This window comes from Orcinus orca, chromosome 10 (genome assembly GCF_937001465.1).
Source record: "Orcinus orca chromosome 10, mOrcOrc1.1, whole genome shotgun sequence".
In the NCBI taxonomy this organism is placed as follows: domain Eukaryota; kingdom Metazoa; phylum Chordata; class Mammalia; order Artiodactyla; family Delphinidae; genus Orcinus; species Orcinus orca.
The window spans coordinates 49,505,846-49,533,675 of record NC_064568.1 but is presented as its reverse complement, the minus strand read 5'-3'; the positions used below and the strand labels follow the sequence as shown (position 1 = coordinate 49,533,675).

The 27,830-nt window shown below is 39.0% G+C and overlaps 1 protein-coding gene across 22 annotated transcripts in view; it reads left to right on the top strand.

Moving 5' to 3' along the window:
* Positions 1-27,830, top strand: part of ARPP21 (cAMP regulated phosphoprotein 21) — a 179,282-nt gene that overhangs the window by 4,105 nt on the left and 147,347 nt on the right. For 13 of the 22 annotated variants that reach the window (XR_007479685.1, XR_007479684.1, XR_007479682.1 and 10 more), the window contains exon 1: positions 13,720-13,898. The gene's annotated coding sequence lies outside the window, so the exon portion shown is untranslated. Of the gene's footprint in view, positions 1-6,101; positions 6,142-12,303; positions 12,623-13,719; positions 13,899-13,925; positions 15,880-15,920; positions 17,287-27,830 lie in introns of those variants that run through there. The other 9 variants (XM_049715898.1, XM_049715892.1, XM_049715899.1 and 6 more) reach the window with 7 other exon arrangements.

The window sequence follows — 27,830 nt, the reverse complement described above, 5'->3', positions numbered from 1 at the left end:
GACTAGATCCTGCTCACCCTAGAGGTCTTTGGCAATAGAAAACATTGTTGGGCTAGAGAGTCTTTTCTATTAGTGAATACAGTATTTGCTTTTATATTTTTATTTGTTTTTTTACAATTTTCAATTACTTTTTGAGTTTTTTTTAACTTACATTTTTCTTTAAGATATCTTATTTCTTCAAACTCTTACAAATTATTTGTAGAAGGTTGTTCGTAACTTATTTTGGAATTAAACAAAAGGAACCTCACATTTGTAGCAAAATTACCCTTATACTTCCTAAGAGTGTTTATTTGTATATTGTTCCTTATTTTCTTAGAGAATTTTCTGATTTTCAAAGAATGAGCTGTGTGCGGGAAAAATAATCTTTGTTATAATTAAAATTACAGTAATTTAATCATTATACTTTTATATTATTTTAAGTTTTGGTTTAACTACAATTGTCTTTCTATTTTTTACAGTTGGATATTTAGATAATCACATCAACTGTTTTTGTGATTATCTATCTATCTACCTATCAATCTCTATCCATTATTTGTAGGGCTGTGAAATCCCCTCTGAGCACAGCTTTAGCTACTTCCTAGTGGCTTGAAAAACAGGTCATTTATTTTAAATAGTTTCTATATTGTTACTGCATTTTAACTAGTTTATTATTTAAAAGTATAAAATTTAATTTCTCAACATGTTTTGGAGGGCATTAGCCATTAATATATTATTGATTTATAATTCAGTTTCATCAGGGTTAGAAAATAGATTGTCAGCATGTATTTTTTAATTAGAGATAATTCCCTGTTGCCTAGCATATAATCTGTATTTATAATGTTTCCTAGGTTTGTAAAGAATGCATATTTTTTCTTTGGAAATTATGAGCTGCTCTAGAGAGTTATTTGATTGTAGTTATTGTTTGTATCACTTAACTCTTATATCTTTACTATTTTTCCCTTCTTTTAGGGAAAAGGTTTCAAAGTCTCTCCTATGAATTCTCCCACTTCAGCTTTATATATTTGTGAAGATATTGCAAAATCTCTTTGCATTTTCAAAATTCCATCATTAGAAATGGATTACTTTCCATCCAAGTGGATTTTTATTTTCAAAAATTTTCTAAAGAAATACCATCAGCCTTAGAAAAGGTGATACTTCCAGCTGGCCTGGCAATCGCAAGGCATTGATGCCTCTCTCTTCCCTCCTGGGCCTTTGCCAGTCTTGGCTAATTGATCAAGGTCTTCCTTCCTGCAGAGTCCAGATGCTACCTTGGAATATACTGCTCAAGTCAGTTGCTACCAACTGATCACAGTTTGCCCTTCAGTTAAAACCTATTTGCCCTCCCTGTTTTAAACATTATTAGTCAATGTAAGAAAGTAAAGTTGACCAATGCCTACGAGGTTTGGAGAGATGCCTCAGATTAATACTTTATCTGTCAAGCTAAAGCTGTTGGCCAACACTGTTTAACATGGGAAATCTCAAGATAAAAAGTATCCTTGAGACCTTCTCAAAATAATTATTTGACAAAATCCAGACAGCCAAGTGATGAATCAAAATAAACAATTCTGCATTAAAGAAACTATGGCCATGGAATCCATCAAAATAAGATTAAACAATTATAGTTACAGGACAGAATATACACAGTTTATACTCTGACCATGGAAATACAGAGTGTTACTGGCTGGAAATAAGTTAAAATAGCTGATCTGTGATTATTGGGAGGGTATTTTTGGGGAAGGATAAAAGCTGTTGACCTCACCTAATCTTCTTTTAAACATCTTGGTAACTAAACCCCTTGGTAAATAATGATATTTGGTAGGAGGGAGGGTTCTTATCTACGGAATTGTCTTCACAGAATACCCATGGGTTAGGATTGCCTATGATGAACAAGACTAGTACAAATGGATTTATGAAACATAATTCCCAAGAAATATTATATAAGCTATATGACAATCTAGAATATCAAATGAAAATGTCTCATGACTAAAATGTTTTCCACTGGGTAAGACTCTAGCAAATTTCAATTAGAGGCCTGCTATATTACTCTAGTCCAAAGATCTCTTCTCAGAAAAAAGAATCTGAGGAACTATTAATGGTCTCTGGGACCTCTCTTCACTTTGCTTGGGCCTCTCAATTCTTGGCTATTGAAATTATCAGTAAAGCTTGGTGTTGAGTAAGGCCATTCATTTTCTTGACTCATATTTGACAATCAGTTCTTCATGTTTGCTGAGTAAGCAAATTGGGAAGATGCATAGACAGAAGTACAAAACTGAGTATTTCATCTTTCTTAGCATGGAATCCAGCAGAATTGAAACACGGGACTAACAAGATGTTTTACTCTCAACCTGTTAATGTTTTTCAAAGTATTCTTTACATACTTAGGGAATTTTTAGGCAATTCCATCACTTAAAGTGTAAAATGTTTACCTATTACTTAACAGATCATTTTGTTTTGCTTCTATTTCTCCTCATTCTATATCCAAGTAATTTATTATTAAAACTAGCATGTACTATAAAATTCCTGAAAAATGTTTTGTTTCTATCTACCTACCTGTACTTTTTTTCAAGGAGAGCACACGTTATAAAGATTATTTAACATTAAATTCTTTATAATATGTGTGAATAATTTTCAAATGATAAATTATTTATTTAAAAACTGTGTGCCAGATCCTTAGTAAGGATTGATTTAACAAATGTCAGGGCCTATGGAAATGCTAAAGGATGGGGAAGAAAATGATTAAAATGTGGAACCCAGCATTCTCAACCCTAACATTTTGTCTCCAGTCTGGTAATTTATACAGATTTTTAGAGTGTTCATTCTCCCTTATTTTTTCTACATGCACAGCTACTTATAATGTCCTAAGCAGTATTTTAAGTGATAATAAAAAGAAAAAGGATAGAAAGTCTTCCCTCAAGGAGTTTAGAGTTCAAAATAAAAGTAGAAGTGTGGTGTATTGTTAAAGGTAACAAGCTCTGTATAAAGTGCCAAGGAGACTTGGAAGAGGAAACAGTAACTGCTTGGAGCAGCTAAGGAAGGCTTCCATGAAGAGATCAGTGTACAAACTAGGGACATCTAATTCATGGTATATAGGAAAGTTTTAAGACTTTGATATTCCATTATTCAAAATAACACCTTGAATGGGGTGCAAAATACAACATCACACCTGATTGAAATAGTCATTGAAATAGTCATGAATAGTCATGTCAGCACTGTTAACCTTGACAATTAACATCGTTATGGATTGACATAAACTCTTTGGGTTTCATTTTCTTTATCAGATAAAAAGTGGGGTTGAATTGCATTACCCAATACTTTTTGAACACAGGAATCATTGTTACCAAGACTAATAATAAATTTATACCAGAAGACAGACTATAACCAAAACCTACCCTAGGAGGCATTAGCTTAGCAATCAGGCAGCAGGTGTGAGAATCCTGATATAAGAAGTTGGAAAGAGCAAAATGTCTGACGAAATTGTTACCTACAGTAACCTAAGAAGCAAATCACATTCCTTACATGCATGAGGGCATAGGGGGAAAGTATGAAGACAGAACATGTTAGCAATGTGTGTAGAATATTGTTGGATGCTTTGGCAAAGTGTTAAAAGAAAGAGATTAACTCCAGATAGAATTGGCTGGTTTCCAAATAAAAATGAAGGAAAGCAAAGGGTTCTAATGTTGGAAAAGCATACTGCATCTAAACCCTAGTTAAGATGGCAAATATAGAGGTTTTGAATGGAAATATGCCCAGTAAATCTGATCAATTGATTAAAATGATGTAAGCAAAAATCAAAGTAAGAGTATAGCCTACGTACTTATTGTTAAAATTTTTTCAGTGGGTTATTGTGCCTCAGGGAAAAGATTGAACAAAGGGTTTGGCCTTTACACCTGTTATTGTAGATAACCTCTTAGAAGCAGCATAGAGAGAGAGAGACAGGGAAAGAGAGCCAGAGGTGTGGGGAGCAAGGAGGAGGAACAGGAAAAGTTTAATAAACCACCATGAGTGTAGTTAGCACATAAAATTTACTGGTATCAAACTATAAGAAGCCAAGTAAGTTTTGAAAGATAGTTACTACCAAAGAAGCCAAGAGCTTGAGACTTAAAATGACCCTTTGGCTCTCAAATTGCTGCAGGCAAGAGGCAGAATAAGAAAGTCACACAACCCTCTAGGTGGGCCAAGGAGGATAATGGAAAAAGAACCACCCCCCCCCCAGAAGGCATTGCCTAGAGACTCGAAGGGCAAAGACAAGGTTGCTTCTTTCCAAGAACAGAATCAAGACTTAAAGACTTCTCTGTATACAGAGAATGGAAGACCTTAAGAATGTCTACCCAGAGGATTTCAAATTTGCTACAAACCTGTGGCTGATATGTATTTCCCATTTCTCCACTTTCCAACTGGGAGTGTTTACTGTGGTTGTCCTCTCCTTGTCCAATCTCTGCATTTGAGGGTAGGTTGATAGGGTGTCAGGAAATGCCTTTTAATTCACAAATTTCTGTAATATTCTACGAAAGTTCTTCTGCACCTGATATATAGTAATTACTACACATCACTAAGAGATCCTAGACTTTGAAATAAATGTGTTGATTAGTTGATATTTGGGATTGTCTCCCATGACAAGCGAGTAAATGGGTTTTGTTATTGTTTTTGGTTTTGTTTCCTAAATGTGTGGGAAGAAAGGGAACAAAGAGACATATGGTGATCACTAGGATAGAAAATTACGGTATTTATATATTTATATGTCTGAAATTCAAAAAATATCAAGGATAGCTGAATTTAATTAGTGTTCAAGTCTAGGTGTTTGATGGCTCAGCAATGTTCGGATGAGTGATAATATAAAGACATACATACTATATAAATCAATGTACACTTATTTGCTTTTCTTGCCTTCACTTCAGGTAAAATCAATAATTATGTTTTTATATAAAGTTTGTCCCCTAATTTGTCTTCAGGTGACAATAGTAATAGAAAAGGTTAAAATATAAAGTAGAGGGACTTCCCTGATGGTCCAGTGGTAAAGAACCCGCCTTCCAATGCAGGGGACATGGGTTTGATCCCGGATGGGGAACTAAGATCCCACATGCCACAGGGATAATCATTAAAAAGAAGAATTCTCAACAAAAAATAGAGATAAATATGTGAGGTATTGGGTATGTTACCTAGATGATGAGAATCCTTTCACCATGTGTACGTATATCAAATCACCACCATGTACACTTTGAATGTCTTACAATTTTGTTTGTCAATTATACCTCAATAAAAGCTGGGCGGGGGGAAGAAAAAGAAGAATGGGATCTTGCCTAGAACACATCAAGCCTTAGTATAACCCATCAGTAGTTAGAACAGTGTGATACTGGTTAGATGAAAACTTAGTGCTATCACCTCATTTTGGAAATTTAAAAATAAAAATGATGCTTTAAGGCGGAAATGACTTATTGAAATCACATAGTTGATTTCATGGCTGATTCAGGACCAAACTCCTGGCCTCCTGCAAGCCACTCTTGGTCTCTGTTTACTTCAGTACATGTTACTTTCTCACAGACCGACTAGCTTTATAAAGCAGGGAATCTAGGTTGTACTGTGGTAACAAAAAATCTGCAGAAGTCAGTGGCCTAAAACATAATTTTTTTTTTCTTGCTTAGTTTGTCTGACATGGGTCACTGTTGCAGTCTGCTCTACACAGTCACTCGGGGACCCAGTTTGATGCAGGCTATCACCATGGAGCTGGACTATCTGGGCATCTGACCTCCTCTGTGGTTGTGTGGGGGCCAAGGAGAACCCAGAGGATTTTGCAGAGGCTTCTTACTGCCTCAGCCCAGAAGTGATATGTACAACTCTGTTCACTTATTGTTAGTGAGAATTTGTCACATGGCCAAGCCTGACTGCCAAAAGGCTGGGGCGTGTGCTGTCCTCTAAAGGAAAGAAGTGGGTGTGGTGAGCCCTGGGTTACAATTGCATGTGATGAACTGGAAGTAACTGAATTGTTAGACTGGTGATTTCTTTCTTTTTTTAATATTATTGGAGTATAGTTGATTTACAATGTTGTGTTAGTTTCAAGCATACAGCAAAATGATTCAGTTATACATACACATATATTCATTCTTTTTCATTCTTTTCTCATAGAGCTTGTCACAGAATGTTGAGAAGAGTTCCCTGTGCTATATGGTAGGTCCTTGTTTGTTATCTATCTTATATATAGTAGTGTGTGTATGTTCATCCCAAGCTCCTGATTTATCCCACCCCCCACCCCCCGCCATCATTTCCCCTTTGGTAACTATAAGTTTGTTTTTGGTATTTGTAAGTCTATTTCTGTTTTGTAAATAAGTTCATTTGTGTCCTTTATAAAATTAGACTCTGCATATGAGTAATATCATGTTATATTTGTCTTTCTCTGTCTGACTTACTTCATTCAGTATGATCGTCTCTAGGTCCATCCATGTTGCTGCAAATGGCATTATTTTTTCTTTTTTATGAATGAGTGATATTCCATTACATATATGTACCACATCTTCTTTATCCATTCATCTGTCAATGGACATGTAGATATGCTTCCATATCTTGGCTATTGTAAATAGTGCTGCAGTGAATATTGGGGTGCATGTATATTTTCTAATTATGGTTTTCTCCAGATATATGCCCAGGAGTAAGATTGCTGGATCATATGGTAGTTCAATTTTTAGGTTTTTAAGGAGCTTCCATACTGTTCTCCATAGTGGTTGTACCAATTTACATTCCCACCAACAGTGTAGGAGGATTCCCTTTTCTCCACACCCTCTCCAGCGTTTATTGTTTGTAGACATTTTGAAGATGGCCATTCTGACCAGTGTGATGTAATACCTCATGGTAGTTTTGATTTGCATTTTTCTGATAATTAGTGATGTTGAGCGTCTTTTCATGTGGTTTTTGGTCATCTGTATCAGACGAGTGATTTCTTATCTGATTGGAAGATAAGAAATTATTTCTCTCCCACAGAAGCTTCCGGTTTTTTAACATATTCCTGACTCTCTGTGTCTGTACCCTCATCCTGAGAGTTGAAGGGTAAATATATGTCAAATCAGTGATTTTGGTCCTGTGTGCTTAAAATGGTTAAATTGATAAGCAAAAAAAAGGGGATGAAAACAATGGTTTGGAGGCTTGCTCATGGCTCCCAGGGATCTGCTGTATTTCTGGAGTGAAGGAGGGCAGAGTCCACCAAATCATCCGCAAATTCTTGGCCTGAAAGAGTTCACTCAGCTTCCTCAAATATTTACCATTTTTTAATAGAAAGAAAAGTGTTTAGTGTTTGTGTTAAGGGAAAAGCTTGAAGCAAGAAGATAATTAGTAAATTCACAGAATTTTTATTTACTTCTCTTTCCAAAATGAAAATTTTGCCTTATGACAATTCAATTAAAAATACACACATAACAACATTTCGTAGGTTTGTAATGGTATATTTATTTTTTTATTCTATGTAATTTATACCAGGAGGCAAAGGCCAACCAGCTCTTTAATAAAGATTAGTAATCAAAACAAAAGATATTCTGAAGCTGATGTAGCATCTTTAAATCTAGTATTATGCCAAAATGTAAAATAAAGGCACGTTTGACAGGCAATTCAGATTTAAAGATTTACACTAATGGGATAATCCTCCAGTTTGGAAACCACACCCTCCAGTAGCCTTCACTTTTGCATAATACCCATGTTTTGTATTTAATACACCACTCTGCTGTCATTAATATATTGATATAGTCAATGTCATGGAGATAATGCCCATGACTTATTCTAAAGAAGAGAATAAGGAGCATATTATAAAGTGACATGCATTTTGCAATCCATTTATGCAAAATATACCTGTATATTTATGGATATAAATGCACAGAAATTGGCTAAGCATGAAAGTGATGGCTGTTGAGGTGGTGGTATTTTGGGAGATTTTATTTTGTTCCTTTTTCATTTTGATTTCCACCCTCATTTTGTTTTTTACGATAAATCTCTATAGATTTTGCAAACGTGCATTTATTTTTCAAAATTAAAAAAATTCTTTGGAGAGTAGCTTTGGAGAACAAATTGTACATTCATGTAGAATTATAAATCTGCACATTGTTCTTTAGATGCTGGATATTGGCCTACAACTGGGTTTCCAGTAAGATCATAGTACTGTTTTGAAATAGTAACACTGTGAATATATTTTACCTTTTAAACACACATACACACCATTTTAAGTTATGAAGAACAGTTAAAAATGCTAATGTGCTATATTTCATTAGAGATGGATTGTAGCTGTTTTATTCTAGTGGCTAATTCATAGACCTTTTAATGTTATCTCATTGTGGAGAAGCCAAATATATTATTCCAGTTCTGAATAACTTGGTAACCTTTTTTGTCTCCCTTTGCGTGAAAAAGGGAGCGGTGTCCATTACGGAAGAAAATGCTGTATCTCAGGGCCAGGAATGTAAAACTAGAGACAGGATTACACATTTGCTTTGGCAAATGCTAGATTATGCTCTGTATCATTCCTTGCATTGCAGGGAGAAACATTTTCCTCTATCCTTCCCAAATATGCCCCTGATGCTTCTGCTACATTTCTGCTTTCAATTCTGGGCTCTGTTTTTAAAAATCAAAAACATCTTTCATGGGTTCCGTGGGAAGTTGAGAACGCTTCATGCTGAAGGAGGTCCTAGAGGGCAGAGCTAACCCTAGGCAGGTAGAGAGGCCCCTAGACGTCTTGCCTGAACACACGCCTGCTCTGCAGTCAGATTCCCTGCATCTGAGTGCCTTGCTGCCTGGAACACAGGCCTCGGCTCTGCAGATGTCACAGATCCCTCAGGGCAGTGGATGCAGAGAAGGAAGATGCTCAGGGGGACCAGGGGCCCAAACCCCCAAATACTAAGGTTGTGTCTAAATGCTGGTATTTCTTTCCCAAGAGATGCTAAAAAGAAATACGCAGTTTAGTCAACAGCCTTTCTTGTCTTTTGATGCTCAGATGACAGGTTTCCTAAACCTCTCTTCAGCTTTTTCTTCTTGTTGTCCCTCCGCTGATTTAGATGCATCTCCATGAAAATACTACACACATTCCTTTTTAAGGAAATTTCTGGGTTTGCCCTCTCAGCAAAGCATCACCGTGTGCGTGTGCTGGCCAGTGTTCGTTTCTGGTCTGCCTGTGAGAACATCAGGGTTCATGGAGATCATTTTCTTGTACTGCACACAGCAGACTCCAGAGGGATCTGTGCCATCAGAACATTTGGTTTCTAGTCTCCCAAGTCCTCTTTGTTTTTGATCGTGACATTTCTTCATGCTCAGATGCATACGTGATGTAACATTCTTTGTTGATGTTCTGAAATGTGTTTTAGAGTTATTTTGGCTTAGCACGAATTAAGAATGGGGAACTAAACTTTTCTGATTAAAATGTTACTCTTCCTGCCCCCCTCCTTATTCCTCTGCCTTTCTGTACCAGGCATATCTGTATGGCTTTAAACCCAAGACTCGTATTTAATAGACCCTAGACTGTTATGTTGGAAATAGGGCAAATGAGAAGTCTCTCTGGGGGGTTTGTGAGCCTTTGTTGTGATGGGGGAGAATGCCCTAAAGGGGAGCTCCTAGCAGCCTAATTGTTGAGAAATGATGGAAGTTCAACAGCATGGAAATTTACTTTTCGCTTCAGCTGAAAAGGTGCTTATAAAGGTAGCTGGGCTATTTTAGCAATTTGCCTTATTTTGAAAATCCAATTTGAAAGCTTCATTAAAGGGCACTAATTTAGTGTCTTAAGGGAATATGTGTAAAGGAGCTTATCAACAATCTTAGATGTTTGCCAGTGTGTAGGTGAGCTCAACTCCCCAAGCTGGCATTACCTGGTTACCTGTATGCCCTTTCATTTCAAACACAATGCCAAGTAAATTCAAAAGCATCCAAACCAAAAGGCTAACAGCACAGCTTCTGCTTGCCGCACGACAGGCCAGTAAATCGGGAGATGAGTTCTTGGGGCAAGGAATAGTGAGTGACTTTATTCGGAAAGCCAGCAGACCGAGAAGAGGGTGGACTAATGTCCTAGAGAACCATCTTACCCCAGTCAGAATGCAGGCTTTTTTTATAGTAAAAAGGGGAGGAGGTGTGGTTGGTTGTTACAAACTTCTTGGGGCAGGAATCCTCTGTTCTTGCAGCTGTCCACCTAGGTCAAGCCAGGATGCTCCTGTAAACCTCCAACAAGACAAATTGTTGTTCTCTGTTCTGCAACTTTTTACCTCTATATGAATGGAAGAGTTTTATACTCTTAAAGGTCAGAGCCTTGAAAATAGGCTATCATGTGTATTCCAGGCTATAGGCAACATTCGTAACTCAAAGCAAAAGAAATAGAATACAAAGGTTAAAGTAAAAGAAACAGATCTAATATGGAGTCAGATTTTGTTCTTCCCTGTTGCACTTCCTTTTTCCCCCATTACCACCACTTCCCACCCCTAAAGGCAGGATGCTTTCAGTGCAGAAACACCTCTGCATGGGCATCAGCATCATAGATGTCATGCAGAAGTCCAATAAGGTAGACAACAGATTTAGTGAGTTTAGTGGTAGTTAATATACAGCAGACCAAGGGCCTTAAGGAATGGTAACTGTTTCAGATTGTTTAAGGAAATACAAACACCTTCCAAATGCCTAGAAGAGTCACGTACTGTTCACTGCCTGCCTCATATTCCCAGAAGTATATTTCAGGCCCACATTGGGATGCAAAAGTTAAAATTGGAAAGCTGAACTCTAATTACCTGCATGGCCTCAAATAAACTTGAACCTTCTCTAGTCCCTAATTTGTTGACTACATATGAGAAAAGGTAGAAAAATTTGGCTGAATTAAATGAATATTATTCTTCTTTGTCACACTTTCCTTTCTAAATAAAGGTTAAACTCTATGAGAAATTGCATTTAAGTTTCACTATCAAGCTTGTCTATACACTGATAAGATATTGAAACATTCTGTCTTTTTCTTTTACATAATCACGGAAGTATGTACTAAGAGTGCTGTTTGAATTCCCCTTCCCCGATCAATGGTTATAATTTCTAATCCAGTTTATAGAATCGAGTTCCTGTGTGTGTGTGTGTGTGTGTGTGTGTATTTCCAGAGTGAAGTTAGATCTAGAAGACTTGGTGTTAAGAATAAGCTCTTCAGGTTTCCTCTTAGTAGATTACCCATTCACCCATTCAGGAGCTGCTTAGGTGTAGTTCTGTCCAAAAAGAAAATCAAGTACGCTGATCCTCCTTCCACGCAGTCCCAATCGTGTGAGTTTAAGACAGCACAACTTGTCACAACAATTTCCCCCAAGGAAAGTAGATTTTTTAGAACATGACTTGAGTTGAAGGGAAGAGAATTAGAAATACTTTTGATGAATTTTCCCTTGAATTCCATATGGCTGGAAGGAGGGGAGAAATGCCTGTCAAAATGTTTTTGGAGAGGACTAAGTCGAAGTCTCAAAAAATAGATCAACAGAAGGGTCTTGAATTCTTTAGGCTTCATTTGCTGAAACCTCATACAACAGATTTACTCTTATTCCAGCACGGCTGATCCCCAAGGGAGGCAATTTCCAATATTTGGGAAATATGTATTCATCAAAGACCAGTACAACCTTATCCTAATTCTTTTCATAGCATTTGCTAGAACCACACATACCATCTGTTTGATATTTTAATCAATCTCTTAGCATATATGAACATGGCTACTGCTGTTGAAATTACATTTCTATAAAAAGTGGAAGGCGCCTCCCTTAATAAATCTGTTTATGATGTCTGTCATCGGGAATGGGTGTCAATAAATGGAACTAAAAGGAGATTTATTGACGTGTATTACTAGTTATTTGTTGTCTCTTCATGGGGTTACTAATTGCAGCTGTTAAAAGTTGATTTTCTCTCCTCCAATTTATTGTGGGATGGGGCATTCATTGCACCAGATCCATAGTTATTCAGTGCCTACATTTGAGAAGCTGAATTGCTGGATACTGTCAGAATGAGCTTTGGCAATTCCGTGCAGGCATGTACAAGTATAATTTTGCTTCCCGTTAATAACAGCCTAGCAAGGAAGCTCAGAATCAAATGCCTTGCTCTCAGCTGGGGGCAGAACGCCAGAATGATCTATCTTGGCTGGTGACCTATAATGTTGGAAAAGTAGGCTCCACATTCACTCAGGAGGGGTGGGCGGTATTCCGGAAATGTATTCCCATTCCTCCACTATTCCTTTTTTTTTTTTTTTTTTTTTCCTTTTGGTAGTGTGCGCCTTGAAACAATGGGAAAAAATGAATTACAGATAATAAAAATAGCACATCTCCAGAACAAACGGGAAATGCAGCGCTTTTATTTCTTGGGTTGTCAACTCGGCGCCCTGCCCCACGCCCTAGCCTGCCGGGGTTTCTGGGGCACCTCTGCGATTCTCAGTCAGCGCCCGAGTGGGCAACGGGCTGGGCAGGCGCCCACGGGGAGTCCACTTGGCGTCGCACGCCGGGACTTGGGGTCCTGCTCAAAGCCGCGAATCTCTGAGAGCTCTGAGGCTACGGCTCGATTGGGGTGGAGTGAAGTGTTATTGTTGTGGGATATTCTCTGCAGAGTTGGCCTGGAGAGTGAGCCCTGGAGGAAGGGAGTGGGCAAGGCTTGGCCAAGTGTCCGCCAAGTCGGAGTCGGGAGGCGCCCGGGAGAGGTACGCGGGGGGTCTCGGCCCGGGGCGGGGAGGGATGCGCGCCGGCCGGCCGGCGGGGAGCGGGAAGGCAGGGTGGAGGGGAAGGGGGCAGCGTGCCAGTTTTCTCTCTGATGAATGATGCTCACGCCCTGTGCGTGGCTCACGCGCTTTGTCTCTAGCCCGGGGCCAGGCGGAGGAGAGCGGCTGGGGGGACGGATGGCACCACGCGCTCCGAGCGCACCGGGCAGGTGCCCGAGCTCCAGCTCGGCCAACTCCGGCCGCGCCCCGTGGCCGAGGCCCGGCCCCCGCCGGCGCCCGGCCGCGGCCATCTCCCGGGTGTGGCGGGTCGGGGACTGGAGTCTGCCAGCCGAGCAGCTGCCACGCCACATGCCACCCGCGCGCTGCCGCCAGACCAGGCGGGGACCGGACGCTGCCGGGGCTGCGGGGAGGAGCCGGGCGTGTGGGAGGGCAGGGGCGCGCGGGACCCAGGGACTACCCGAGCCGGCTGGCTCGGGGGATGGGGGGCGGGGGGGAGACTGAGAGTGACAGAGCGACGGACAGGTGGGAGCAGTTAGACAGCTGGAGACTCGGAGACCGGCACGCAGAGAGAGGGAGGGAGAGTCAGGGGAAGGAGAGAGAGAGAGGAGGGAGAGGGAGAAGCAGCCTCGTCCTCCCTTACTCCAGACGCCCTCTCCTCTGTCCGAGGGAAGCGGCTGGGGCATCGAGTGACAGAGCGACAGAGATGCGGGCACAGAAGACGGGGAGAGGGACCCTGCATCGCTAGTGGGACCGAGATTCGCGGAGGGACAGACCGACACGAGGGGCAGCTCGGAGAGCTGAGCGCGGGACGGCGAGAAGCCCGCGGTGGGCCGCCAGGCTGAGCGACAGACGGCCAGACAGACAGACGTGCCCGGGGACGGACCGGCAGACAGGAGGCGGGGGCACGCTCGCTCTCCGCAGGCAGCAGGGCGGAGAAGGCGGCGGCGGCGCCCCCTGAGCGCATCCGGAGCAGCGACGAGCAGCAGGGGCCGCGGGGTCGCCGGCTGAAGCCACCGCCGTCGCCGCAGTCCTGGCCGCCGCAGCCCTGCCAGGAGCCCCGCCGACGCCGCAGAAGGCTCCTTTTACTAGCAGTTAAATAAACCCACCAATAATAACAATAATACTAATAACCCAAGCCAAACCAAACAAATACAGCCAGATCGATCCGTGAGAAACAATAATATTAATAAAAGCCAAAAACTAAATCAGATCAATCAAGGCACCGAGACGCTGGGGGGATATCCACTGTTCGGTCAAGGTAATATAATTAAGGTCTTCAGACGTGAACGTTGCACGCCTTTTGTGATTTCTTTTTTCTCTTTCTTTCTGCCTTATATCTGTGCTTTCCTTTCTAGTCTGTATTTCTCCTTCCTGTTTGTAGAAAACTGTTGTTTTATATGTATTGTGTATTTATGTTTTGTCAGAGGAGGGGTAGATTCCCCCTCCCCAGAATGAGGCAAAAATGGAAAGCTGGGAGAGAATTGAAAAGGGCAGGTCTCTTCATCAGAGAAGTCTACAGTGATTTATGCAGGTTTCTCAGTAGAAAGTTTGGAGTGTTTTTATTTCATTTGGAAGAGAGCTGTGCAAGGGGCAGAAAGTTGTCATCTGTTTGTTGTCCTCAGGGGACTTGAGGTCCCAAGGGGTTTAGGGGGAAGAGATGTTCAGTTTTATTTTTACATGGTTGAATTCTGTGTTTCATTGCAGACTCCAAATTTAACGTCTTCCGTCTGAGGTTGTAGATATGGTGGTAGAACTGAGTTGACTGAGACAGGTGTTTAGAAAGTTTCCCAGGAAGAGAAATTGACTCACTGGATTTTTATGCATAGAAATCAAGCTGGAGTAGATGTGGTTGCTGTCAGCTGCTTGGGTTCAGTACTCCGAAGATACAGGATAAGGACAGAGTCCAAGCCTGAAAGGAAAGACAAAGAAGGAATTGAAAGAGGGATGGGAAGCTAGGAAGTACGATGCAAGGCTGGTAGGAATCACTTTCATGGTAATGTGTTTAGAGTGCAGATATCCATTTTAATTTCTGATTTTTTTGAAGTTTGTTGGTATGACACTTCAGCCTCCCCAGACACGAATGACGATCCCCAGAGTTGGAGTGAATCTGGACAAGATTTCACTCAAATGCTGAGTAAATCCAGATGATCCCCACCTCTTTCTCATCCACTTTGGTGATCAAAATGGCTATGATTGTTTTTAGAAAACAGAGAAATTGAAATGAGAGGAAATCATTTTTCATTTGGTAAAAGTTAGGAAACCTTTGACACTTTAAAATAAATGTACCTACTGCTTTGATCCGTGTCACCACAGGGTTTGCATGTGTTCAGAAGATTTTAATGTCATTTTCGCAGAGGGCAGTCATTTGGAAGCCCAGAGCTCTAGCTATGTAGCCGAGTGGTCTACTGTCTTGGCAGTAATTGCTTCTGCTGCCTCCTAATGTGGATCGCACAGGAGAAATTAAGTATGTACTCTTCCCAGGTTTATATGGATTTTTAAGGTATGTGTTTGTGTTCGATCCTATATTTCCTTTCTTATTACATTCTTATACTTCCTTTTATCACTTCAACTAACAGAACGTTTTTCAATTTTCCAGAGAGGGAGTTTAGAATACTCTTTAAGGAATACACTTCCTCCTCACAAAAGATAAAAAAGGCTAACCTATTTCTATCCTTGCTTATTAATACTATTACTTGGTTTAAAGTAACTTGGTTTAAATGCAATTTTAAGACATTTAGACTGCTATGCAGAGATGTCTTAATTTCCCCTCACTGGACGTGATTGATGTTGTCCAATAAATCATATAACTAAGTTGCTGTGGATGAATGAATGTTCAACGGAGTACTTGTTTGGGTGAGGCATATTTAAAGAAACTTATGCAGCTCCAGAAATGGTCCTTTAGCTTCTCAGTGACTTAATTTCACTCTACCCTGATTTCTCTTTTACAATATTCAGCTCAGACTGAGACAGGTTTGTGTGCTCTATTAGATTTGCAAATTGCTGATCTCCCAGTGACTTTCCCTCTTAGATACCAGCTGAGTGTGGTTACCTTGAGAACTGTGGCATTAGCCCATTAGAGCATGCTCCACTGGGGAGTTCTGTGCAGTCTATTTTTAATGCTATTTAATGAAGGAGCGAGCACCTCACTCAGCGATACAAGGAGCAGGATGGAAGACAGAGCTGGGCATGGTTATGGATACTGGAGAGGGATCTTTGGAAAGGTACAGACTGGCTACTGGGTATGGTAATTTTCATTAGTCCTAATATATCACACTAACAGAAATCAGTTGATTTTAGTGGGAGAATTACACATGAATAGTTTGATATGTGTTTTCATCAACCTTTTCAGTAATTCTTAGAAAGAAGACTCAATAATTTGAGTGCCTTAAAACTTCAGTGAGATAGTAACCAGGGAGTTGCTGCATATATACTATTTTTAATTCAAGCTGTCAGGTGCTTGGGTGGTAAGAAGTGCAGAAATAATTTCAGATTCCTAAAATATTGTACTAGGGAAGGGTTTGGAGCTTGTAAAATGTTCCAGGTGTAAAATAACTAACATCCTTCTAAGATGCTGATGACTTGAAGCTCTGCCTTGTGATTTTGTTTTTCATTTTCTTTTATAAACTTGGAGTCTAGGTCAAGTATTGTGAAAATGAAGTGAAATAGGAAGTTTTGGTTGAACTTGTTAGAATATTTGAGTTGTTTTCTCTCCTTACTCTGAGATAAGCACAATAGATTATGTTACCGAAGGTTAAATATTTTAAAAATGTAGATAGCAGAGGCAGCACTGGTAATTTTTGGAATCTTATAATGAGGGGGAAACATATCTTTATATTATAGTGTGTAGAACATGCAAAGCCATCTGTCTGCAACGTTTGCATATATGCAGAAGACCTGTCTTGAGGTAGAAAGTGAGAATGTTCAATCAGAAAGGTCTCTGCTGTTCATTTTCGTATTAACAACCTACTACAGTCGGGTTACTTCTTTCTACAGAGTAAAGCTAACTAGAAAAATGCCTAAGCAGTTTCAAAAGTAATAAACATAAGAGAAAGTGAGAAGTTTGTATTAAGTGGGGAAATGAGTCATATAATTATTGTTAAATGAAGCTGTTAGAACAATGTACAGAGTTGTCCTGGATCTTGTCAATTTTTACAAGAAATAATCAAAAAAAAAAATACCGAAGGGAAATACATTGCAAAGAGTTACTGTAATTAGCTGTTGTTGCTTCTGTTTTCCACCTTGTACTTTTAGAGGGAGAAAGTAATCTGTATTGACTGTAATATTTCCCTTAGTGGTCAGGCTATTTGGACCACCGTGCTGCTACCTTTCTCAAGATTCTCAAGGCAGTGGGCATTCTCATCTGAATTCAATGTGTATTTTGTCTGTGGACAAGATAATGATAAGCTGCATGAGTAGAGTGTAGAATGAGTCAGCCACTGAAGACACAGTATACCATGTAGCCAGAAGTGGAAAGGATTGAAAATTCTCATTAGTATGGGGAGACAGTTTTAAGTCCATAAGTTTGGAAATTGCAAATGAACCATTTGTATACACGTTAGTTTAATTCAGATCTGCTTTGTGACAAGGTTAGGAAAGAATCTGGGGCTTAAAGGTGAGGTCGACACCGCGAGCCATCTCTTCAAATGGTAAGTACTGGCATCGTCCTAACTGGTACCACACAGTGGTAGCCTGTTGAAAAATTTGTGAATCTCTAACCAGAATAGGAATTGGTTTCCTTAAAAATGCCTTATGTCACCTGCAAACTTCTGAACATATTTTAAGTCAGTGATGATTAACTTATAAAATACATGCTTCCTCTCTTTGGACAAAGGATCTTTATTTTTTAGGAAATTGATGGTTCTAGAGGCTTTACATTTCTGCTGACTTTGCTTTCTCTTATTTTTCATTCTAACATTTAAAGTTAAACATGATAAATGATTTCAAGCAGTGATAGAAGTCAATGCTAAAGGGCTGTTGAAGGTATAAGCAGAACATTAGCAAGATGTGTCTGTGACTGGATTTGTTTTTCTCAGGTGGTCTTTGCTTCTGAGGGTCAGTTTCCTTTAAGGTGTATTTATGCCAAGTGCTAATAAAGTGATTTTTTTCAGTGCCTCAGAGTCTTATAATTTAAATTAATTTTACTCGTCTTGGATTAAACTTGGCCCTGGATGTTCAAAGTATTTATTCTATTTACATCACAACGGTTTCATTTCTCTGAGGATGAGATGGGAGCTGATACAAAGTATTTAAATTGCGTACATTAATATCATATGCTTGATAAAAAAATAAAGTGCTTGGGACAGAGTATCAAGTTTATACAGCAGTTTTTAATGTTTGGCAGCAGTGTTATCTTGTGGTTTCAGAATTCTCTGTAGTCTGGTGATATTTTCCTAAGTTATAAAATGCCCATCTAACGTTTTGAAGGTACCTTTCTCTAAAATTACTGGGACATATCTGTGCCCTGGGAAATAGCTATGCAGGTAAGCCAAAAAGCGAATTGAAATAATTACATTGAGACAGTTGAGGGGATATCAGAAAAATAAAAGGACTGACTTCTGTTTACCAAACTGACTCTACTTTCAAACTCAGTCCTTAGCATCATGTTATGTTCTTTTCTTGCTGCCAGCATAGACTTTGGTATCGCCAGGTGGAAAGACTGGTAATCACGGTCTATGGCCACAGTAGATCAACATTTTAAATTTCTCTACATACTTTCCTGAAGAAAATTTCTTCTTAGTTTTTTATAACCCCCACTTAATATACATGTCAATGCCAAAGGTTATATAAGATTTTTTAAGTTCTGTAACCAAGTGATATCTATGAGGGTAAACTTGCATCTGTGACTTATTTAAATGCCAAGGAATTAATCCAAAATTATCTCACTCAAGGCACAAGTTCATAATTATCCCTCAGTCATAAGTTCATACAACGTTTTTAAAGTAGTATAATTTACAATTGCTTCTTTTATCTAGCAACAGAAAATATTTCATTTTCTCCAGGTAAAGGCGAGAGGGTTCCACTAATCATTACCCTTTAAAAAACAGGCCTCTTACCACTTTGTCACATTTATCAGTACCTTAAAATTATACAACAGTTCTTACATTAAAAATGTGTTGTGGGTAACACACAAAATATTAAGATTTTATTGACAAAATCACTTCTGTAAATAAAAACTGGTTTTAATATAAGTAAAACTAAAACATGGTTTCCATTGAGAGGAGGACTTAAGCTTTTTAATAGGAAAACAGTTACGTCACGTTTTATTTCAAATATTTCAGCACATTTTGTAGAGATTTCTTTGGTATCCTGTGGTTACGCAGTATGTGATTCTACGCAGAATCACATAATGTAATACACAGTCTTTTTTCTGCAGGTTTTTTCACTGCGACATATTCACAAAGCTAATCTACCTAGATAAACCCAGATAAACTTCCTGATACCCACACAAGATAGGAAATCAGTGTTTGTGATAGGGACTTCCAAAAGAACTCTGTGACTTCTCAACCTAAGATGTAGTGCTGGAATTTTTAATAGTGGATATGCATTCTTTTACATTTGCATTATCATTGCTTGCTTCTTTATTATACACTAAATGCTTGAGATAAGAATGAAGACCATCTCTAGGGAAATGGAAACCAGAGGAATGATCCTCCTATATTTTGCAGATTTTCTTCAGTTGCCAAGATCCAGTACTCACTGTTAGAACAGTCTAATCCATAGAATCACACCTTAAAGGAAAAAAAAAAATGCATGTTGACATATTGTGATCTGGTTGAAATTGAAAATCAGCGCCCATAATTGAGGTAAACTATTTCTACATCTTCAGAGAATTAAAATGGAACGTCAATTTCTAAAAGTTTCACGATCCTTCAAGTACAAATATAATATGCCTTGACATGTAAATCAGAAGGCCTAGCTGTCATCCGATTTTTCCGTCATTTGAGTTGCTTTCAGGTGATTTCATCACGCTCGCGTAGATCTAGAAGAATCCAGCCATGGGTCAGAAGAGAATGAAGGAGGGGCATGGCAGCTCACTGAATTTCAGGGACTACGTATAATTGTTTAACTTCTTTTTGCTCATAAACTCAGTAGGAAGATAAAAAGCTATCAAATTGTTTTTGCAGTTTTTTTTATACATTTCTAAAGCCACCAGCTAAAATCCCCCCATGAAGTTCAAATATTTATTAATAAGAAAATATCTATACTCTGGATTGACAGATTTTTCTTAGCATTTTGCTTGTTCATATGTATACCACTTCGATGGAAATCCCAGTGTTGCTGTCATCTGACTTAATTTAATCATCAAAGAGCTGTTAGAAAATAAGTAGATTCTGTCACATGAGTATTTCAGCATTGTTTACAAGCTTCAAATACCCGTTTCTTTAAAACATGACTTTTTAAAAAAAAAATGTTAGTTTCAGAAAACCTTTTGGTTGGAAATATGGCAATTTATTTTCTGTTTTTAGAGAAAGGAGATTGAGGTTTATAGTCAGATGATCACTCTTTAAGCCAAGGAAGCACACAGTTGTGTTGAAATTGCTATTGAACTCTGCCAGATTCATTAATTGTCAGGACTTTGCAGTCATGTCTGTCATCCTGTTTCTTTTATCTGGCTTATGGGAATGATCAAGCTAACACTTTTAAATTACATAGTTTTATATTTGTTTATTTTAAATTTACTGAGATACGCTGGCATTGTAAGAACTTTAGGAAATTATCAAACAAATGGCATAGCACTAAAGATGGATTCCAAAATCCCAACTAGCTGGTATTAATGATTCGTCATTTTTTTTTTCACTCTGGTGCTTATTTAACTTTGGTCACAGCACATACTTCCTTTGTGAAGATTAAAGTAGTTCTCTAATCCTGAAATTTCCACATAATCACTACCAGAGTTTTGGAAAGATGAAATGATATAGCACGCCATCATAATGCGTGTCCATGCTGTTGCTATCTGCTTAAGCACCATAAACCACCCTTAACAACTAGACTCCTTTATCTTTAATTATTATTGTAATTATTGTCTTCATCCGGAACTACACATGACTTTGTTTTTAGTGGGGTTTTCTTTCAGCATCAAGAGATGGGAGAGTATATATAGTTAAATGTGAGAGTTTACATATGAAAAAAAAGTATACGTATTTTAAGACAAGAATGTAAACATCCCTCCAAAAGGGATATCATTTTACTACACAGATGATTGCAATGTCTGCGTTATTTGTCAAGTGTGATGTGGGAAGCTCTAGTAGAGAGATATTTTGAACTCAGTGGTGCTTCCGATCCAATGTCAGGTTAAAAGTGAGCGAGGGATGTATGCTAGAGAATACTGGAGCTCATCAGAGAGGGAGCAGGTGACTGCTGTGTGCCGTGACGAAGGGCTTTACTTCTGAGGTATGCGGGCCTCCGTGGAATTCTGCAGATCAGAGAAACATACAAAATCTGGATTAAAATAAAAGGTCTGGAAAACAAAGTCAAAATGTGGTGGTGCACCCAGATCTCACTTCTCCAAAACTTACATCCGTAAACATGCAATTTACCACCTGAACAACCCATCCTGGAGTTTGGTCTCTGGATCTGAGTAAATAACTAGAAGTGTGTCTATGGCCAAGACTCTCAACCCCTCTCTGCTTCATAGTTTCTGCAAGTAAAAGAGCATAGTAACACCAGTCCGGTAGCAACAAATGACTAGTTATGTGACTTCAGTGATTTCGTTAATTCCTCATTGCTTCTATTTTCTCATGTAGAAGGTAGGACAGATAAGGCCGACTTTGCAGGACTGAAACAGAAACAAAGTACCTGCCACATAGGTATTTTTCACCAAAAGGAAATCATCATCTTTTCATATAAAAAAGTTTAGAGGGAGATTTAACCTGATTACATGAATGAGAAAAACGTCCTTTTAAGAATTTTTAAAAATAGTATAGAGTACAGTTCTCTTCTGTTCCCACCCCGTAAACATTTTTACTGGTTAGAGTTGGAGACTAGCTTTACTCTCTCTGGGCCTATGAAATGTTGAAGGCCAAGCAAAGGTAGTAACTAATCTAGGAGGTGTGCCTTGTACGTGGATAAAGATGCTTAGTAGGGTCATTATCTTCTGTAGTCTGTAGGAGAGGGGATGGCTCCATTCAGAGTTGTCTGGAAAATGAACAGATAGGAATTATTTCTCTAAAACATTTTAATTGTGTAATTTCTACCATCCCAAAGGGGTGGTAATCATTGAATAGGAAGGGGTTGAAATGAATCCATGAAAGAATAGCCTTACAGGGCTTCCCTGGTGGCGCAGTGGTTGAGAGTCCTCCTGCGGGTTCGTGCCCCGTTCCGGGAGGATCCCACATGCCGCGGAGCGGCTGGGCCCATGAGCCATGGCTGCTGAGCCTGCGCGTCCGGACCCTGTGCTCCGCAATGGGAGAGGCCACAACAGTGAGAGGCCCACGTACCAAAAAAAAAAAAAAGAATAGCCTTACATCCTATGCTAATGGGTGAGAGCAGGAGCGGCAGCTCTGGGTTGGCATGAGGGGTGGAAACATTTTTCAACGACCTCCCAGACGTGAAGGGAAGCAGAGCTGTGGGCTTGCTTCTGGGCTCTCTGGCGACCCCTACAGACAGCTTTGGTTTCCTGTCTCCAAGCACTGACTGAGCTGTTTGGGCAACTGATACGGCCTCTGATTTTCAAGTATCTTCACTTAATGTTGCGGAAATGAATCATTTCGGCACGTGTGTGAAAATAGTCAAAGGAGGGAGGGGAAGACTTCTCTCATAATTGGGGTTTAATCAGTTAGTCCTCCGTCAGAAAATGTAGAACCATGAGTTGTGTTCAGTGCAGAGGGTGAGCCATGCAAAGCAGTAAATTCATCAAATAACCACATTTTATTTTTTATTATAATTGAGTGTGCAATAGCATTATGTCTTTAAGAAACCAATGTACATACCTTAATTTAAAAATACTTTATTGCTAAAAAATGCTAGCCATCATCTGAGCCTTCAGCGAGCTGTCATCTTTTTGCGATAGTAACATCAAAGATCACTGATCTCAGATCTCACTATAACAAATATAATGACAAAGAAAAGGCTTGAAATACTAGGAGAATGACCAAAATATGACACAGAGACATGAAGTGAACAAATGCTCTTGGGAAAAATGGCACCAATAGACTTGCTTGATGCAGTGGTGTCACAAACCTTCAATTTGTAAAAAAAAAAAAAAAAAAAAAGCAATATCTGCAGAGCACAATACAGTGAAGCGCCAGAAAACAAGGCCTGTGTGTATTTCCCTGTGCATTTTTTTCGCTGTCTTTAGCTGTTCTTGCTTGCACGTGCCAGATATTTAATCAGCTTGTTGAATTAAAAATTGACCTTTATATTGTTGATGGCATCTAATATTCAAGATTTAAAATCAGCTCTAAAGTTTTAATTGTGATTTTTTTTCCCAAAAGTTTCAGCCAAAGTGGATCTGACATTCATCTTTCTGACAAAGAGAACAAAGAGATGCCCTTATATGTAGAGTTATAACTTCACTAGAGATGATTTTGGCTGTTACAAAGAAGCTTTTCCTTCACATCTCAGGCAGTGGCTCAGGCTTCTATGGGGATAGCAAAGTCCCTAAAACTTCAGGCGTTTAAACCGAGTACCTAGATCACTTTTACATCTACATGGAAGGAAAATTACAGTTAACAGTCAGTTATAGTCTCGGGAGAGAAGATGAGGCAAGTTCACAAACAATTTCCAAATCACTGGCACGCAGAGCTAGAGACAACTGCTGTTTACTGGAGATGTGCCTTCGGAGAGATTAACATTGGTGAAGGTGATCCAGGATGTGGGGAAGAAATTCATTCCTCTCAAGAACTGGGCAAGTAGGCGGTGATGGATTAAAAGGCAGAGGTGAGGGAGTGAGGAGAAGAGAATACTGGCAAGTTGGGGTTTCCTAACTCCTCTTCCTACCTTATGGAGAGTCGCCCTACTCTCCCTGCTATGTGGGAACAATGATAGGATTAACCAGAGTTAAATGGCAAACCGTTTAATCCACTTGGGACCACCGGAACTGAATTAATGTCTTACTCCTATCTTTCAAAACAATCTAGTCCTAAAGGATGGGATCCAGTCGATTAAGAGTAGAGTGAGTTTGCTTTCTTAATTTAACTTCTACATTTTAAGATATGCTGAGTGTGGTTCTGATTGTATGAACATCTACTCACCCTTCTGACTTCCCAAAGCAAAACAAAACCTGGTACCTTAATTTAGAGAGATGAGGAGAATATTCTCTTTCTTCTTTGAGGCTACGGCAGGCTTTAGGAAGATGTGGCTAGCAGGAGATTCTGACACAGCTGGTATTTTCATCAGGAAGCCAGAAAAATATCTTCTGAACCACACTGTATCAAAGTAGGGGAACTTCCATGGGAGCTGAACTGAGATTGGGTTCTTGTGTGGGAGTCAGCAAGACTTGTCTGTTGCATCAGATGTCCCACTCATTCATTTATTTTTTCATTCTTGTTTTTCAGATATTTATTGAGGGTTTCCTATGTGTCAGGTCTCATGCTAAGTATTTGGGAAATTTGTTATATAGGATTTTGTAGGCATTTGGGAGAGAGAAATGCACTAGAACATTTTGAACAATGTATTGAATGGTTGAGAGTGTAAGGAAACTCCAAAATGATAGATGGGCGATATCTTGGATGATAAAGCAGTATGAATTAATTTGGACAAATGAGAAAAATCTTTTTTTACCAGTAAATCTCGTTAAGAAAGTTGACAAGGAGTGTACCTCGAGAGCGGAGACCATTACTGTTTCCAGAAAACAAACAGGGAAGAAGTAGCCCCGCTACTGGGGAAAAGTTCTGTTGATGGTAATAGAGCACAAACTAAAACCATCAGTTGGGAAGTTCTCTAACAAGAGAAAGATCAGCTGATTATGGCAAATGTGTATGGAATTGGAATAAGGCATTTTGTTTTCTTTGTTGATTTATAAAATCATATATTTACAATATTACTAGAGCTGCAAGCAACTGGTACAGATTTAATTGTAATTATGAACTGCAAAGTTCAAGTTCATATCAGGTCAAACCAATGTATCTGTTTAGAATTAAAAAGTTAAGTTTTTCTAAAAGCAAATTACTCTTTGAATTTGTTGTTAGATTCCACATTGTGCGTTTGAAAAAGGAAACTGAAATAGTTTCAGAATTTTATAAATGTCCTTAATAGATTAAAAATAATGCCTGTGATTAGAGGTAGGTGGAATTACATACGGTTCTGTAGGGAAACTTTAGGAGTAAAAGATTTGATCTATAAGTTACCCGAAGGATTTTTTTTTTTAAGGCTGCAATTCTTTCCATTGGCAGAGATAAAGTTAAAGATTTAGGTATTTGGAAGCAGAGAGATATCTTGATACATTGTCCCAAAACCTGGCATCATGTTAAAATTTCTTGCCCTGAAACACTGGGAAAGAACTTACTTTTAGAAGTTACCCATAAAGCGACAGGATTACACCAGATGATTTCTAAAATCTCTTCCAGTTTTCAATGTCTATTAATGATTTTGGGGGGTATAATATTTGTGAATCAATTTTATATTGCATTGTCCATAAATTTTGGTCATGCTTTTTTTTTTTCTTAGCCTTTAAACTAAGCACTAATGCTACAGTATGAGTGAAATGATTAGAAGGTTATCGTTCTTCTATCACATAACTAACTTATCAGGAATAGAATAGTTAGTTAAGAAAAAAGGATAATGGATTCCCAGACCTGGGTTCAGATCCCCCTCTGCAACTTGCTAGTAAGTTTCTCAAGCTTTCCAAACCTCAGCTTCCTCATCTCTAAAATGGGCTTGTTGTAAGAATTAAAGATGCAGTACTTATCCCAATGCTCAGTATTCATTTATTTATTTCCTGATGCTCACATTTTCAGATATGCACCTCCAAGCCAATGGTTCAGTGAGGAAAGGCCATCTGTGAACCCCTAAAATCCAGGTGTTTTCCAAAAGATGCTCCTTTGCACAGACAGCAGGGTTTGACATTTTAGAAGCTTAGATGGACAATAGGGACCCTGGAAAAGAGATGTGGGCATGGATGATTTAGAATTTCATTATCTATTAAGGGTAACTCACATGGGATAAGATTGTGGCTCAATGCTTCTTTACAAAGAAAGTTAACTAGGCTTTTTTCTAGATTTGTCTAGAAATGGTGTAGAGAGTTTAGTCTTAGCATCATTCTGGGGAAAATTTGGGACTTTAAGAACTAGGAATGATTGCAAATAAAATTGTGGTAGACTTATGATTTGTACACTTTGCAGGTAAAACCAATAGCTATACCCAACAGAAGGCCATTTGTATAATCAGAGATTTACCCAATGAATCTAGCAAGAGAAGAGAGCTCTAAAATCAGTTTTTCTAAAATCACTAGAAAACATTACCTCATTGTTCTGACCTGGCTGTAAAAATAGATTGGTTTGGATGTTTTAAGAAAGGATGAGGGGATGTCACTTGTTTCATTGTTTATAGATTAGATCCTCAGGCTTAAGCAGGAATCAGAGGGTTTGCACTGTTAGTGAAGGAATGTACAGCAGACCCAGACCCGCGAACTTGAAAGGACTGATAGATGTTACTCCAGGTCTTCGTGACCTGACCTAATGTATTGAATTGAAAGAAAGTCAATTTTGGGGGTATTCCTAATGAAGTACACCCAGAAACGTAAGGAAATTTTAAATGAAAGAGACGTGGTGTTTTGTTTTGTTTTTTTCTGAATTTTTTAAGAGACGTTACTGAGTATCCATTTGTGGAGGAAATCTGTACTTATTTCTGTATTGATTAGGTCATTAGTGCCATTTGTTCTGCCCTGTGGGTGTTACTTTACTTGGCTAGCTCCTTCTGCGCTCTGCATTACCCTGTTTCTTCAGGCAAAAGTTCTTATTAATAAGAGATCCGAGATTTCTGTAGCCCTGCATGTATCATTTGCTGGACCCACAGGGACAGTGCTAAGGAAAAATCAGTATCCTTCTACTGATCCTGAATTTACCTTTGGATCATTTTTGGTCAAAAGTTGTCTGTGGCCTTATTATTTTGGAGAAATAATTTGTTTCATTGTTTTGCAGTGTACAAGTTCTCAGATATTTATGAACACCCTCTCTTATGAAAGAGAGGGACTTGCGTGCCCATGTGATGTCCACGCCGATCTGCTCTTGGTTGTGGTCACAGCCGTGGCAAAATTTCTGTTGTAGCATACTTGCAGATTCTTGTTGCAGGGAAAAGAAAGGTGTATATTTCATTCTTCTTCTGTTTTTTCCTCTGTAATATGACTTACACTGTAATATGTAATAGCCGTATGAAACACAGAGAATTTGACCTAATCTAGGCATAAGGAATTGAGAAACAGGATACAGTGGGATAGTGGAAGGATATGTATGGAGCCATGACAAAAGAGGGCATGGAAATTAACTTCTGAAATTGGTACAGCCACTCGGGACAAGAATGGATTCTCAGCTCCTGATTTTAGGGACATTTTCTCCTGGTATGATGGAAAGGCAATAGGCTTGAAGTCCAGGTGACTTAAGTTTGAATTCCATCCCCGCCTCTCACTGACCTAGTCAAGTTAATTAACTACTGTGAGCTTCCAGATGTCAGCAACAAAACTCTCTTCATGAATTATCATACATAAAATACTTGCCACAAACAGAAATGTTGTCTCTAGCCTGCTTCCTCCTACAGGGCCTGACTATTAATCCGTTAAAACATTGAAACCTGTAAGAGCACATGTAATGAAATGATATAGCAATACTTGTTTTAAAAATGCTATGAAGCTTGAGTCACAAGTATTTTATCTGTCCACAGATAACTGAAAAAAAAGATAAAATTATTTTGGTGGGTGGTGGGATTTTTTTGGCTATGCCATACAGCATGTGGGATCTCAGTTCCCCAACCAGGGATCAAGCCTGTGCCCCCTGCATTGGGAGCGCAGTCTTACCACTGTACTGCCAGGGAAGTCCCGTGGTGGGATTCTTTTGCTTTGGCTTTTATACAATGTTGACAATACATATAGCATAGTTAAGGAAAAGAATAATGAAAAAAAAAAAAAACGACACCACATCTAACCTGTATCTTTACTCACCACCCAGCTTAGTCTGAAACAATGTTATTGATTTAAGGGACCCAGTGGTTCATACTTAAGTACAAATAGATGCCCAAGGATAACTGATTAAGGAACAAA